The sequence below is a fragment of the Pteropus alecto genome, unplaced genomic scaffold (genome assembly GCF_000325575.1).
Source record: "Pteropus alecto unplaced genomic scaffold, ASM32557v1 scaffold115, whole genome shotgun sequence".
Lineage (NCBI taxonomy): Eukaryota > Metazoa > Chordata > Mammalia > Chiroptera > Pteropodidae > Pteropus > Pteropus alecto.
The window spans coordinates 1849834-1865992 of NW_006436814.1; the positions used below are offsets into that span (position 1 = coordinate 1849834).

Consider the following 16159-nt stretch of genomic DNA (forward strand, 5'->3'; position numbering starts at 1 on the left):
AAGAGTGGAGGGGACATAATGGCAAATCTTATGCAGACTTTAGACCAGTTTTTCTGTTCCCAGCCCCACTCCGCGATGCTGGCCTCTCACGGTCCTGAGCCTTTCCGGGTTCAGCTGAGCATGTCAGAGCCCTCCCCTGATCTGGTGCTGCTGCCCCCCCATTCTGTGTGACCCACCACGCCTCATCCGATTTCCATATTCACAAAATGCATTGTTACCTCTCAGTCAGAGTTATAGTCTCTTCTGTTCTCTTTGACCTTATAACTTTATGCAATTTTCATTTATTTTCTATCATTTAGTAGAGCTTTAGGAGGCAGTGGGGTTGAATACTTGCGTTCACTGTGCCATGTTTCATCAGCAATCTCTCTACTTACTTTGTAGAGTACCAAACAGGACGATCTATGCAGAAGTGCTTTGCAACTCTAAAATGTCATACAAATGTGACTTATTAGCACTTGGTTCCTAAGACACCTTGATCGATTTTTCTGTCGTGACTTTCTTCTCTCTCCTTTTGACAAAATGAGCACTTTAGCAATGGCAGTCATCCATCTAGCAATAATCCTTAAAATCTTAAAGTGAAAATAAAGCATTCCCAATTATATATGTTATACAAAATGAGTTGCAAGAAAATACTAGTTCGTTACCTGAAGGAACCTCATCATTCTCGGTGTTCTGGCAAAAGTCTTTTAGACTCAGCTGAAGGCATCTGCTCCCAGATGTCCTGAGCCCACACTAGGTGCACAGGTGGGTGGGCTGCTTCTCTTCGTCTATCCCTGGCTCCTGTGCACAGACCTCTCACAGCTCTTCTCATTCTACTGAAATTGCTTGTTTCCTTGTTTGTTTCAGCCTCCTGGGTGTGGATTGTGCTTCATTCATCGCTTTCCCTCCAGCACCTACACAGTGCCTGGTATACAGTGGTTCCTGTTTGATGAAGTGAAACACTGCAGACAGTTGCCTACATTCAAATATTATTTAGTCTTTGGGGGAGATACTTCCAAAGAGGGTGGCTGGATATTAGGAAAATGAAGATCAGAAATTCTTCCACCCTTGGAGAGACAAAGAGAAAATTGTGGATCTGTCTGACAGAGACTGCTCCATCTTTTCCTGCAATGAGAAAAGAAAAATAGAGAAATAAAACTCCAGGACTGGCAGCAGCAGACAGCTCAGACACAAAGCGAGAGGCAGCGTGGATCCTGGCAGCTCTGGTGTTCCATGAAAAACACCTGCTCTCCTGGCAGTCCGGAAAGAAAGACCCAGAATAGCACAGGCACACCCACTCACAAAAACACAGGAACTCCCCGGTACTGTAGGCAAGACTGGAACGTAGGAGGGAGGCCTGCTGAAGCTGACTTGAAAAATTTACAGAACACGGTTAAACAGACTTGAATTTCCCCTACGATGGGAAGAGAATGAAATTCAACACCTCCCTTTCTCAGAGGCAGCTAGGCCTGGTCAGCACGCACGAGATAGGTATGGCCAGCTTGCAGGAAGTGGATAAGGATGCAAGTTACTCAGGTAGGACTAGCCACATGTGACGCACGGGGCCAGAAGCCACCGAGGCAGGCTCTTTTAGCCGGATGGTGATGAAACTGCTGAGAAATATGCCCCCTCTCTGCTGGGGACAGCTCACAGTGAGCACTGCACTCTGAGTTCTACGGGAATGGGATGAAGTTTACAGAGGATAGTATTAGTGGAAATGAGAGCTATAATCAAAGAAGCAGGCAAGGAAGCCCACAAATAAGGCAACAGGAGGACAGAGGCAAAACCTGAGCCATGAAGTCATTAACCAACCCGAATGACTCTCCTGTATCTTCTACATTAGTGTCCAAAATAGTCCCTTCAGAAGTTCCTTAAGAAAAAGGTTCTGTGGTCACAAAAGTTTGGGGAACGCAGTGTACGGCAAACGATGAACATTGTTTCACAATGAATATTAGCAGTTGGAAGGCCCTGAGAGGTTCTTCACGAAAGGAAAAATAAGAAAAACCAAAAACTACTTTATTTGATTTAACCCAGGTTTTCTCAAACACTTCCCTCCAAATAAAGCCTATTACTATCTGGCATTCTGTCAACAACAGAACGCGGACTGCTGGTCTACCCAGGCCCGGACACCTGAATCTCTCCTTCGGTAATAACACGCCTTTCAGAATTTTATAACGAAAGATAGATTTACTCATAAACATTAGTTGTGAAGTTTTCAATTTCCTTTTCTCAAATAACATGTCAGAGTGAGAAATTCACCAAGTTTCTCAAATTTTGTTTAGCTTTATAAAAACTTAATTTTTTTTTTTTTTTTTTAGAGCAGTTTTGGGTTCACAACAAAACTGAGCAGAAAGTACAGAGAGTTCCCATTATCCGTCCTGTCCTGTCACAGGCACGGCCTGCCTCATTCACATCCCCCACCAGAGCGGGACTGTTTGTTACAATTGACAAACGTTGACACATCGTTATCACCCAAGTTCATAGTTTACATTGGGATTCACTCTTGGTATTGTACAGTCTATGGGTTTAGAAAATTTATAATGACACGTATCCACTATTATGGTACCATACAGAGTAGTTTCGCTGACCTAAAAATCCTTTATGTTCTGACTATTCTTCCCTCTCTCCCCGCCGACCTTGACAATCACTGATTTTTTTTGTACTGTCTCCATGGTTTTGCTTTATACCAGAATGTCATATTGTTGGAATACTTATAATGCTTTATTGTCGTTAAATTTTATCGCGTGTCTATGTAAAAGGACATTGAAAAGGGGCGGGGGGAAGAAACGGCACCTTTCCCATCGCTGGCAGGTCACTGGCTTGTTCTTTACCAGATAACAGGGTTGGTTGGCACAACTGACATTTTGGACAGATAATTCCTTGTTGTGGGAGGCTGTCCTATGTGTTGTAGAACATTTAGCAGCATCCCTGACCTCTACCCACTAAATTCCAGTAAAATCGCCCTCCCTGGGTTGTGATGACCAAAATGTCTCAGACATTGCCTAATGTCCCCTGGTGGGCAAAATCGCCCTGAGTAGAAACCCTGGTCTAAAGGGGACAACTACACTTTGGAAAATTTTAAAAGTATTTTATATCTGATTATTTACCTCTGGTAAGCATTGGGTCATGTAAAATGTTTGGTAAGGAGACTCAAGACTAGGTATAAAATCCAAAGAGTTATGAAGGTTCCTCAAAAAAATCAAAAAGAGAACTACCATATGATCTAGCAACCCCACTTGGAGGTATTTAACCTAAGAATATGAAAACACTAACTTGAAAAGACATCTGCACCCCCACGTCCACTGCAGCATTATTTATAACAGCCAAGACATGGAAACAACCAAAGTGTCCAATGATGGATGAATGAATAAAGGAGGTAAAGAAGATGACTGGATAATAAAATGGAATATTGTTCAGCCATAAAAAGAATGAAATCTTGCCATTTACAACATAGATGGACCTTGAGGGCATTATACTAAGTGAAATAAATCAAACAGAGAAAACAAATACTGTATGATCTCATACGTAAAATCTGAAACAACAACAAAACAACCTCTATTCCTCCCCCTGCTCATTGATACAGAATAAAATCGGTGGTTGACAAAGGTGGGGGGTAGGAGGTGGGTGAAATGGATGAAGGTGGTCAAAAGTTATAAAGCACGTAAGTCCTGGGGATGTAATATACAGCACGGTGAGATGGTCAACGATACTCCATCGCGTGTTTGAAAGTTGCTAAGAGAGTAGCTCTTAAAAGTCCTCATCACAAGAAAAAAAAATTTCTGTATGTGGTGATGGATTGTTAATTAAACGTATCATAGTGATTGATCATTTTGCAATATATACAAATATTAAATCATGGTATTGTACACCTGAAACTAATATAATATTATATGTCAATTCTACTTCAATAAAAAGTAAAATACAATACAATACAATACAATACAATAAAATAAAATAAAATAAAATAAAATGGCATTTTTTTCGAAAATAAAATAAAATAATGAAGACCAAAGAGTTGCTTCAGGAGCCTACAGCGTGGCCACCTCACATAGCAAACTGACTTTGGCGAGGACAGTACACTAGCAAGTTGAATTATAAGATCAAAGAAAAATACAGAGGTTGTTTCTTCCTGGAGCTGTTAAAGGAAAATACTCAAACCCTCCTTTTTAGGTTGTTTGCGTGTCTTCTCTTAATGTGAAAACAGCTGAGTTCTGTTCTAATGTTCCTTTAAATGTCCACAGAGGGGAAATTTTCGCCCTCTATAAGAATTAAAAACCAATTCTTGGCATAAGCAGCGTATACTGTAAAATCAATCTGATAAAATTCCAATTTTTAAAAAATCTATTCAAAATTTAGCGTGAGATAATAAACTGTGGTCAAGGGTATGAGACCACATACTAAAAGCTGGATAAACTTCCCAAAAGGTGCTTTCAGGAACAAGGAGACTCTTACCATGTCGCTCTTCTTTATTCATAAATTTTCTTACATTACCGATTATTTTCTCAGGATGAATTTCCAGAAAGAGAACTACTAAGTTAAAAGGTTTGAACATTTTTTAAAACTAAGGGCATATTTTGTCCAGTTTCGTTCCACCGTGTCAGGCTCGCCTCCCACACTTAACATTCATGTGCGTTTTCCTCCGTACCCGCCTTTACTTATTTCTCTGTCAGCTCTTTCATTTGCCCGATTTCCTATATTTCTTACCACTTTCCAAGCACTCATCACTTAATCTCCATGTCTCATTACTCTCTTGATTGATTTGTCCACTGAGTAAATATTTACGAAGCCACTAGTAGGTGCTGGAAACTGCACTTGGCAAAGTGAACAACTAACCAAATAATAACAAAATGTGATGAGTGCTCTAAAGGACGTTAACAAAATGCTAGAATATAATAACAGGGAGAAGAGTAAACCTTCTCTTCTTAGATAGGTTGCTAGGAAAGTCCTTTCTGAGAAGATGAAACCTGAAGGATGGGAAGGAACCAACTGGCCAATAAGCATGTGAAAAGCTGCTCTACACTGTCGGTCATTAGGGTAATGCAAATCAAAACCACGATAGGAAACCACTTCATAGCCACTAAGACAGCGATAATGAAGTAAATGTGGGAAGGGGAGTGGATAACGAGTATTGGCAAGGATTTAGAGAAATTGGAAACCTCGTACACTGTGGGGATGCAAAATGATACAGCAGCATGGAAAACTCTCATTTCCTCACCAAGTTAAATCTAGAGTTACCATATGACCCAGTAATTTGATTCTCAGGAATATACCAAAAAGAACTGAAAACACATATTTACACGATATTTTACATGAATGTTTATAGCAGCATTATCCATAATCATCGAAAAGCAAAAACAACTCAAATGTTCATCAACCGATGATCGGGTAAACAAAAGGTGGTATATCCATACGATGGAATAGTATTCAGTCATAAAAAGGACTGATTCATGCTGCAACACGCGTGAACCTTGACAACACCATGCTAAGTGGAAGAAGCCAGACTTCTTCATATTGTGATTCCATTTATATTGAAACGGTCAGAAGAGGCAAATCCATAAAGACAGAAGGTAGATTAGCGGTTTGTTGTAGGCTGGTGGAGAAGCAAATTGGAAGTGACCTTTTAATGGGCGTGAGGTTTTTTTTGGGGGGTGATGGAATTTTTCTGGAATTAGTGGTGATAGTTTTACAACATTATTAATATGCTTAAAAACACTGAATTGTACACTTTAAGATGGTTAAAATGATGAATTTTATGTTCTGTGAACTGTTTTTATTGTGGTGAAATTCATATAACATGAAATTAACTATTTTAAAGTGTACTATCCAGTGACATTTGGTGCATTCACAAGGAATATAAAGGAAGAAGACACTCAAGTATAAGCGGAAAGGATGCCAGTCTTCCTGTTGCCATTTTACTCACTTTTTAAAAGAACTTTCCAAAGAAAGGTATTATGAAAGATTACTGAAAGGCTCTTCGTTGTGCTTAATCTTCATTTTGAGGTAAAAATTGTGAAGTTGCAATATCAGTCCATTTGGAATGACTTTTAGATACCAAGAGTGAAATGATCTTTTAGATACCAAAAGTGCAGGCAGAGTTACCATCGATCAGAAACAGCACAGGAAGTTCAGAGGGACGAGAACTTCGTCACCATAGCTGAGCTGAGCCTGGGCAGTGCAGGAGACTGAAGCAAATGGAAGGAATGGGGGAGCCTATCACAGAATTCACAGGTGCACGTGTTTTGAGACTGATACTGCTTTGTACGTTTTCTTAATAAGCTCCACATTCCAATACCATATTTTCCATCATGGTCTCTTAAGTCAGCTTCTTTGTACTCAGAGACCATCTCTGTGGTATATGCTGATGATCGACCCTTTGCTTAAATCAGGAGAAACACAATGGAAGATGAGGTTGTTTATTCATCCTTCTAGCCATCCTTCAAATGATCTAGGCAGGAAAGCGACAACTATGTACGAGGCACATACCATTTGATAAACAGAAAAATAGCTAGGCTGATGGCTAGGGTGACAAGTCGCAGCAGCAGCATCTGTGTAGAAATTCAATCCGACCGCCAGGCAGAAAGTCGTCAAAAGCGACATTTGTATGAGGTTGACACAGGGGCCTCCACTGTGAATTATTCGCAAAGATCATTCTCTAGGAGAGAAAAAGAAACCTGACAAGCTTTTTATATTTGTGTCAAGCTCTTCTAATACTTGAAGGGTAATTTGGGGGAATTTGCATACTTCTGGGTGGTTAACCTCTGTCCCACATAATACATAGATATACTTCTCAAGTTGAATAGGGTCTTAATTTTCAATTATGCGTTTTTAAAATGCAAAATTAGTCCAGTACTTTGAGTGAATAACAGGTCTGAAGAAACTATGCAATCTGCAATTTTCTGCCTTAACTGTGCACTGTAGTTAGTATTAACTGCTCCAGTTACAACCTGCAAAGAAGGAGGAAAACACATGCTGGCCATTTAGCAATCATTTCGCTATAGTGGTTCTTGTATATTTGTTTGCTTGTCACTATAAGCAAGTCGTTTTTACCTCTCTGGTCTTCAATTTCTTCATCTGTAATATGGGGATGATCAGTGGTGCTGAGTGATGACGGTTACGATAACATGAGTTTACGTTCATGTGAAGTCCTTAGAGACCAATGGCTGGTACGTGGTGAATGCTTAGCAAATGCTTACTACTATTTTTATTAAAATACGTGCAAACCGATGCTTAGTTCGTATCTGCCAAGAATATTTAGTACTTTTGGTAACACAATGTTATTTTTAAAATTATCACATGAGGATATATCACTTTTCTTGGTGCGTACCAAATTCTTTGGGGAGAAAGAGAAATTTGAATATTTCCATGAGTTAGATTTTTATGGTGGAAACTGAAACAGATGAGAGAGTCGAGGTTATTAAATATAGGTAAAGCACACAGGATCTTTGTAAAAATAACTTCTGATGGGAAAGCTGTATTTTCCTCCAGATCAAGGACAACATGAAAGAAGTTCAAAATAGCGGTGGATTTTCAGAGCAGTATGAAAATAGATCGCAAGTTGAACCACATAGAAATAACTGTGACTGAGATATATAACTACTATCAAAGAAACAGATGAATGAGCATCATCGTGACAGATACAAGCAGCGATGTTTGGGTGGGACTTTATAATTTCCATGAGATATTCAGGTGCTGAATCAAAAACTTGGTAAAACAGAGAGAAAAAAAATGAAGATGATGGGCCAAAGAAATCTAATATCTTTGGAGCGAGGACTGCGCTGGTAGAGAGAGCATGGTACTCACGGGAGCAGGTCTCAGGGAAGATGGCCTTTTGACAGTTAGCCTTTCTCTGCCTCAGTTTACCAACTATAAGATGAAATACTAAGTGGAGGCGATTTTACTCTATATTACAATGTTGGAAAAAGAAAAGGAGTTAAATGTTAAAGTTTTTTATAAGAGATATTTGCTAAATTTAATTTTCACATACGGATGTTGTCATATACTTGATATTGTCATGTATTTACTCTTCAGATTAATTTTGGAATCACTTTGCTGATTTCTAATGAAATTCTTTTGGGCTTTTTGTTAAAACTGAGTTAAATGTATAGGTTAATATGAGGAGAATTGACGGCGTTTTAATATAAGATTTTTCCCACCGGGAACAGCATATTCCTCTCTGTTCAGTCAAGTCTTCTTTTGTATGTTCCCGGGGAGGGTTCTAGTTTTCTTCCTAAAGACTCCCTACATTTCTTATTTTGTTTACACGTAGACATTTTACATCCTTTGGTTGTTATTTTAAATTGGACATTTGCCCATTATTTTTGTAACTGGCTTATAGGAAGGCTATTTTTTAATATCGATTTTTATCAGCAGTCACTTCTCTGAATTCTCTTATTCTTTCCAATAGTGCTTCAGTTGCTTTTCTCGGGGTTTCCAACTACACGGACATAGCGACTGCAAAGAGAGACCAAAAAACAAAAAGGATAATCATTTTTCTTTTCTGATAATTAAACTCATTTTTTTCATCATCTCTTAGATTGGCTAAAAAGACCAGAATGACACTGAATAATAGTGGTGACAGAGTACACTACTCACCTTTCATATTTGCTTCAGATTTTTAAATCAACGTCTGCAGTGTTTACCGCTAAGTATGTTAGTTGTTGATTTCAAATAGAAAAATTGTATCACGTGAAAGAGTCTCTTTATTTTTTCTTAACTACTGGTTTTCTGACTTGTTACTTATTAGAGTTCTTCTTACTCAAAGTACTTTCTATAAGGTCCCACATCTCATCTTGGTCAAAAGCCTTTAGATTCATCCCAATTCAAAATACATCATTGAATTTACAGGTTAGTGGTCATAATTCACATCATTAGAACCTGAAATGTGAAGCCCCTTTTTAATTAATATGATAAAAATTAAATTACATTCAGAAAAATAAGTATTATACATATATGCGCTACATGTAAGGCATTTTATTAGATGCTCCAGAGCACTGTTTCTCAAAGAGGGTTCCACAATTCATTTGATGTACCTGTTAGAAGTACAGACTCACTGAAGGAGAAGTCATGGGGTTGGAAGCTGGGAAGCTGCATTTTCAGTGAGCTCCCAAGTGAATCTAATGCACCTTATAGTTTGTGGGTCCCAGGCCGGGCTGGTCCCAGGTCAGGCTGTGATTCAGGCTCCCGACTAGGAATAGGACCCCAAATTTAGAATGTTACATTCCTATGGCCATATCACCCTGAATGTGCCCCATCCCATCTGATCTCAGAAGCTAAGCAGGGTCAGGCCTGGTTAGTACTTGGATGGGAGACCACCTAGGAAGACTAGGTGCTGTAGGCATTAAAAAAAAAAAAATGTTACATTAAGTAGTAGGGCGCCTGCACCCGGTTCACGTAAGCGTGGTCCAGCTCACTGTATCACACGTGTGTGGCAAAATGCCACTATTGTTCTCTGACATATGTGGAGTGTCCCCTAGCACAGGAGAGCGCATTCCCCGCAGTGAAGTTGGTAGCTGCCCGTTTCATTCTCAAGTCGGCTCCTTGTGAATTCTTCCAACTGGGCTTCTCGCCACCGAAACCTTCCCTTCTCCATCGGCACTGTCAGTTTAAAACCCGACCACAGAGAAACAAAGAACAAGTGAAACATACAGAGCTTTAAAAAAAAAAGAGAGAGAGAAGGTGAGTGAATTTGGATTTACCATCACAGGGCGGCACAGCTACATTCGTCAGGCTAGAGTGAATAACCTGGCTGTCAGCACAGTGAAATGGCTCAGCCACAACTCGCTCCTGCCGTTGTTTGTCTAGGCTTCATTCTGACCATTTCTAGAAAGTTCTTTAAGCCACTGATTTGACAGCAGTGCCACAGAGACTCCAGTGTGGGAATAAAGCAGAGGCTGAGCTACGGGACCTCTCGTTCTCAACGTCAAGCAGAACCGCTCCACTTTTATCTGTTACAGGTTTTAGGGTTCTGAGCAATATTTTTAAAATAAAAGTTTAAAAATGTCTGATTTACGGCCTTTAGCGACGTCTCAATTTCTTACAGAGTTTGGTCATTGCTGTTGGTGCACATGATTAAAAGAAAAAGGCTTGATTTGAGAAAGTTTGACAAAGTCTCTTTTATGATTTTCTTACTTTATATATTTGTCTAAAAAAATAAAATCTCTTCTCTATCAGGGACCACGGTTTTGCATAGAATGTGTAAAACGCTTCTACAAATCTGAGGACATTTGATAGCTGTTTATTATAATTCTTATTAGTCAGAAATCCTCTAAAATTTGTATTCTTTAATGTAGGCTCTACCTCAGTGAATTGGGCCCAGGCCTAGGACAGGAGCTGGAGTTCCTGGCTGGAGCTCTCCGATCACCTTCTGTTTGCTTGGTCAATGTCCTCACACCCCTTGGGGTCTCAGTTCCTTCTTCAATAAATCGAAGACGCTGAAGCATGAGATTTCCAAGATTCATTCCAGCTCTAAAAGTGGATGACTTCTTGTACGTCAAAGAATTCAACATAGACTTCGATGAGTCTATGTTCACCGTCGTGAACGAGAAAATTTTTCTGGTTAATTATTGGGCATAGAGTAACGTCTTGTTCTGTTACACATTATGACTAATTTATTCTAAAATTAATTCAGCTCAATAAGTATTCACTTATGTATAATTAAAGGCAAATTATTTTAAGGTTTTTGGTAATGATTAAAGCTAATTGTTATTTTTTTAAATATAACATGATAAATTAACTCCTTATGTTTCATTAAGATAACCAGCTTATCGTGGACAAAGATGTCTCATTAAATCAAGCATAGTCAATCATTTCTTTATTTTAGGCTTTAGTTCGCTTTCGATTTATTTTTCAAGATGAGTTTTATTTTCCCAGGTAGGATTTTCTCTCTTCTCACAGTCTCTGGCAAACTGAAATTTCAAATGGTTTCCTTTTAGCTGTGCTCCATAATTTCTCACTAGTGCTGACTGCTTATAACAAAAATGAATTAAATTGAATCATGAACTTTTTATCTATTTAGCAAATACCCTCTGAGTACATCCTGTAGTCCTCGCAATGTACTAGGACATTAGAAGGAAAGAAGGCAAGACGACCGTGACCTTAAGAAGCTCACAGCCTTCCTGACGTGTTGGAGAAACAAGAAACCATACTATGCGTACTGATGTCATGATAAGGATGATCCTTAATGAATGATCATTTTTACCCTTTAAACAAAATTTCTTAGCAACAGTTGCTTGTGAAATATACATTTGAAATTTGAACAGTATGATACTGGTCTGAAACAGAGCTCTAGTAATATCTCTTCGTGGTTGTCAAAACAAATTCAAAGCCAAGATAATGAGTGGGTTGAAGAATTAATAATATTTTGGTATATGCACCACTAACAAAGCAGTAAAGACAAAAGCGTGAAAATGACAGCTGCTATCCATAATAATCATATTTTCCTTCCCTGCTCCCCAAATCCTATTATACTATTTTATGAAAGAGAGCTATTGGGGTAAGGCATCCTAGTGGGAGAAAAAAACTTAACAGATAGAACCTGTGGAAAGGATTTTGTCTCACCTATTCCTCATCCCAGTTTGTTCTTTGCCTAGAGCTTGCGCAGACACTATTCCCATGAGCTCGGGTCCCAACGGGGTTAAGTAAAATAACACACCTGAAACAATTCTTCACAGACTCTATCTCACCTTGCATTTGGATGTATCCTGCACTACTAAGCCCCTACTTACATATATGGTTCTCTTTGCTTTGCTGTTTTTTTCCCCATGGGGTAAAGAGATATCTGATAGGGCACTGTTCATCCTCACCTCCCAGGTCCCTCACTTTTGTGAATTAAAGTTAGACACTGCTGTAAGGTTCTTTGTTTCTTGCATTGTTGGAAAAGCTTTCAGTGGCAATATCTGCGATCACTGGTGTTTAAATGTCAAGCCTCGAATAATTATTCTGCCCTGGGCTGGTGGTAAACTAGAAGACTGACCCTGTACTTTTCATCCCGCTCGAGAAAACTTCCCTCTGGATTCAGTACATATGAATCCAAAAACCCTCAGATTCAGCTCCAATGTGTAGCCCACTCTACCTCTAGGAAAAAAAAAAAAAATTGAATTCACAGAACTGAAGCTAAATACTACCATGAAAGCAAATTGCATTCACCACATTTCCATGATAATGGCAAAGAGAACCAGGATAAATGAGAGGATACATCTTGGATCTTTTCTTACTGATTTTTCAGGTTGTGGCAGAACTTAGAAGAGCAGGAAAAGATGTCACTTCTACTCTTTGGGATCAAATACATTTTTTTTTTCTCAAAATTATTTTTAAAGTATTACTTGGTAATTTTTTTTTTTTTTGCCTGTTTGAAAAACAAAATGAAAGAATCCAATAGACTGAAATCTTCCCATACTTAAAAAATGTTGTAGTCTAAGGCAAGAATATGGGGATCATTTTGGTATTGTAATTTACTTCCTTGTAATTCATGTGCTTTTCATGGGATCTCAGAAATTAAAAAAAAAAAAAGGTATCAGTGTTCTTAAGTGGAAAGTAGAGTACTAAACAACTCCAATTAAATGTGCAATATGTTAGCCCTGCCTGCCAGCTGGTAATGTTTGAGCGTTGTGGTTTTCAAAATATATGTAATTAAGCTATCTTTTAAAGTGATATCCGAATCAGCATGCCTTTATTCATGAATTGAGAATTTGATACTAGAGAAGAAATAGGGGAAAGCCTGTGGCACTTAGATTTTCGGAGCTAGGATTATAAATATAAACAAGCTTAAGGAAATAATGAAGCAAGCAGAATGCGCAACGGGCAGTGCCCTCCGCGGGAACCGCACAGCAGGACCCAGGGGACAGGCGCAAACCCACTTGACAACCGCGCGTGCACAGGCTGTTTCTGCAGCTCCGGGCTCACACCCACACCCGGGTCACGTGCGTGTGGGGGCTGCTGAGCTGGCCCCGGCGCTGCGGGCTCGTCAGAGCCACAGTTCCACGTCTCCTTTCACAGCGACAGAGGATCCTGACGAGTGATTCTGCTGTCAGAGCCAGGTTGCCTGTGAAACGTCAGTTTCTTGAACACTGATGTATTTTAAAATACAATGTATTTTAAAGGCATGGCATGGCATGTGTGAGCACAAATGCATCTTATATATTAGGGCAAAAAAAAACCAACAACAAAAAAAGACTATGCACATCCAAAAGTCGGAAGCCCTGTCTGCTCTGTCATTTTCACTTGAAGATGCAGAAGCATCTTCACCTCAGGAATGCAACGGTGTGTGGGGGTGGTACATTTATCTACTAGAACTGTTTTACCACACTCATCCTGAGGGGGTGCTCAGTTCGACATATGCCTAATGATTTTTGTGGCTTTTCATTGAGTATTTGCTCATTTTAGGGGGGAAAAAAAGAATAAATATTAAGAGCACATACTACCTTTAAGCTGGTAGTTACAAATAGAGGCTTGATCAGATTCAGATTTGATTTTTTTGGCATGAATACTTCATAGGCTGCATATTTCCTACTATGTCACATCAAGGGCACTTAATGCCCAGTGGCTTTTCTTTTTATGATGACAGTATCTGTTGACAGAAACTATCGACCTGATATATCCATAGTAAATTTCCCTCCAGCTCTTCACCTGTGATTTAGCAGCCCTTGATAATAATTTCCTAGATATTTTATTCATTCGAGGTTGCAAAATGGCAATATTTTAATTGTATAATTCCTTCTTCATTTATAAGCAAGATCTCTTCTCATTAATTATTTGATTACCCTGAGAAACAGCTACGGGAAAGGCAGAATAAATCCACGACTATTTTTATTTACCCATTTTTGGAATAAAGAGTTGTTTTCTTCCCATCCTTCAAAGGTGACCAACGAATCTATTTTTGGAGCATTACTGGGAACCCGTAATACACTTGATGTATCTCAAAGAGCTGCAGTTTATTTATTTACTTATTCAATGTCCAAAATATCCCCCTTTCGGCCAGTGCTCCTGTGTCCTTCTGACATGACCCCAGACGTCTTTGACAGCTTCTTGGCTTCTGGTACAACAGAATGTTCCAGGGTCAGAGGAACGTATTAAATGACATCATGAAGAAGCAATCAGCAAAATTTAGAACGTGAGAAACTCTACAGGACGAACTATTCATTTTCTTCAGCAACAAATTGTGGGAGTGAGGGGGGGAAGGATGAGGCTGTGAAACCTATGGATTGGAAGAGACTAGAAAGACTTCAGATAAATGCAAAAAAAAAAAAATCCTTGTTTGGATCCCAATAAAAAAAAAATCTGTAGAAAATAATGTATGAGAAAATCAAAGAAATTTTAATGCTGAGTGGCTTTTTGATGATCATTAAATTTTCAGATGTGGGGAGATGATTGGGGTATGTTAAAAATACTCTTTATATTTTAGAGATACATTACTGAAGTATTTAGGGATGAAGTTATATGTCTGAAATTTGCTTCAAAATAATTTAGTTGGGGCGGAGAGAGAAAGTAGATGGGATACAGATCAAGGGTCCCTGAATCCCTGGGCCGCGGTACCCATCTATGGTCTGTTAGGAACCGGGCCATACAGCAGGAGGTGAGTGATGGGTGAGCGAGCGAAGCTTCATCTGTATTTGCAGCTCCCCAGCGCTGGCATCACCGCCTCAGCTCCACCTCAGATCATAGGGCATTAGATTCTCACAGGAGCACTGGTCCCTGGTGCCAAAAAGGTTGGGGACCACTGATGTAGATGGAGCAAGATTGGCCATCTGTTGATAATTGTGAAAGCTGGGTGGTGAATACATGGGGGTTGCCCATGTTAATCTCTCTGGTTTTATATATGTTTGAAAATTACATAGTAAAAAGTATAAAATATATTTAAATATAGAAATCACCCTCGAAGGAAGCTGAAGAGGAAGTGATTATGGTAGAACTACACTATCTCCATAAATAAAGTCTTGCCTAATTCAGAAATGTGCTAGCCACCTGCCAGCTGCGGTAGCAGAGTATGAGGAAAGACCCAGTGACTAATGAGGGAGAATACCACCTTTCGAGGTGTGCCACTGGGCCTGTGCTAGGTACATTGCATGCATTGGACTCATTTAATCCTCATGATAATGTTATGAGATCTGTACTATTATTATAATATCCATTTTACAACAGAAAAACTGAGGTTCAGGGAGACCGCTCGCTTGCTAAGCAGCAGAGATAGGCATGGTCTGGCTCTGGAGCGCATGCTATTAATAAGAGCCACATCCACAGCTCTTAACAGATGCCAGCCCTATTCTAAGTGTTCTACGCTGTTAATTTATTTTATACTCACAATGATAATCCTCTAAGGAAGATGCTTTCGGTAGACTCTTCTCATAGATGAGAAAGTTGGATACAGACAGATGAAGTCACTGTGCAAGGTCACATGGCTAGCAGGTGGCAGAGCCTGATGTTAAGCGGGAGCACTCTGGCCCCAGCCCTTTGCCGCTCTCACGCTATTAGCCACTCGGCCCTCTGACAGCTGTCAAAGCAGGTTTTTCTTTCTTAGATTAAGAATCTATCGAGCACATGCAAGAGGCCATCTTTGTCAGAGGTGCTGGGGTATGGGAATGAACAAAACACTTTTTTTTTTTTTGCATTGCATAGCTTAGTTTCCTATGGCATTATGAATCTCTAAGGAGCTATTTAGGAGATGACGGGGCTGAAACTCAGAAGCTCAAGCTACCTGTTGGCGCTTTCTTATTAGAAGTCGAGTTGGAGAGAGGACTGAACCAGCAGCCCCTAGAAGGGCTCTGCTAAACCCTAAAACTTCTGAAGTAAGGCTCTGAAGGAAGGTGCCTGTGGATCGCATTGCATCATACGACAAACCTCCACTGCTGGGGCCGATTGGTCCCAGTCCCCCAGGACACCATGATCCTTCCTTTTTTAGAATCCTCTCCCTCTCCTGCTGTTCACCCCTCACATCTTCTCAGGGAGCTTCCCTTCTCTGAAATCTCAATGTCCTTATTGGTTGCACTCATCAATTTAGTACTTAATTACGTACAAACCTCAACTGTTACCTAACGATTTTACTGCATATATCTCGCCTCTTCACTTAAATTGTAAATATTTGGAAGACAGAGGTTAGGTCTTATACGTCACCGATATTCCCCCAACAAGCCCAAACCATGGAATGAGTGCTCACTAAATATTATTTAAGTGAATAAATTATGTTTAC

General features: G+C 39.6%; 1 pseudogene; it reads left to right on the forward strand.

Annotated features, from left to right (window-relative positions):
* Positions 1-9197: 9197 nt before the first annotated feature.
* LOC112481735 lies at positions 9198-9316 on the forward strand (annotated as a pseudogene).
* The last annotated feature ends 6843 nt before the right edge of the window (positions 9317-16159 follow it).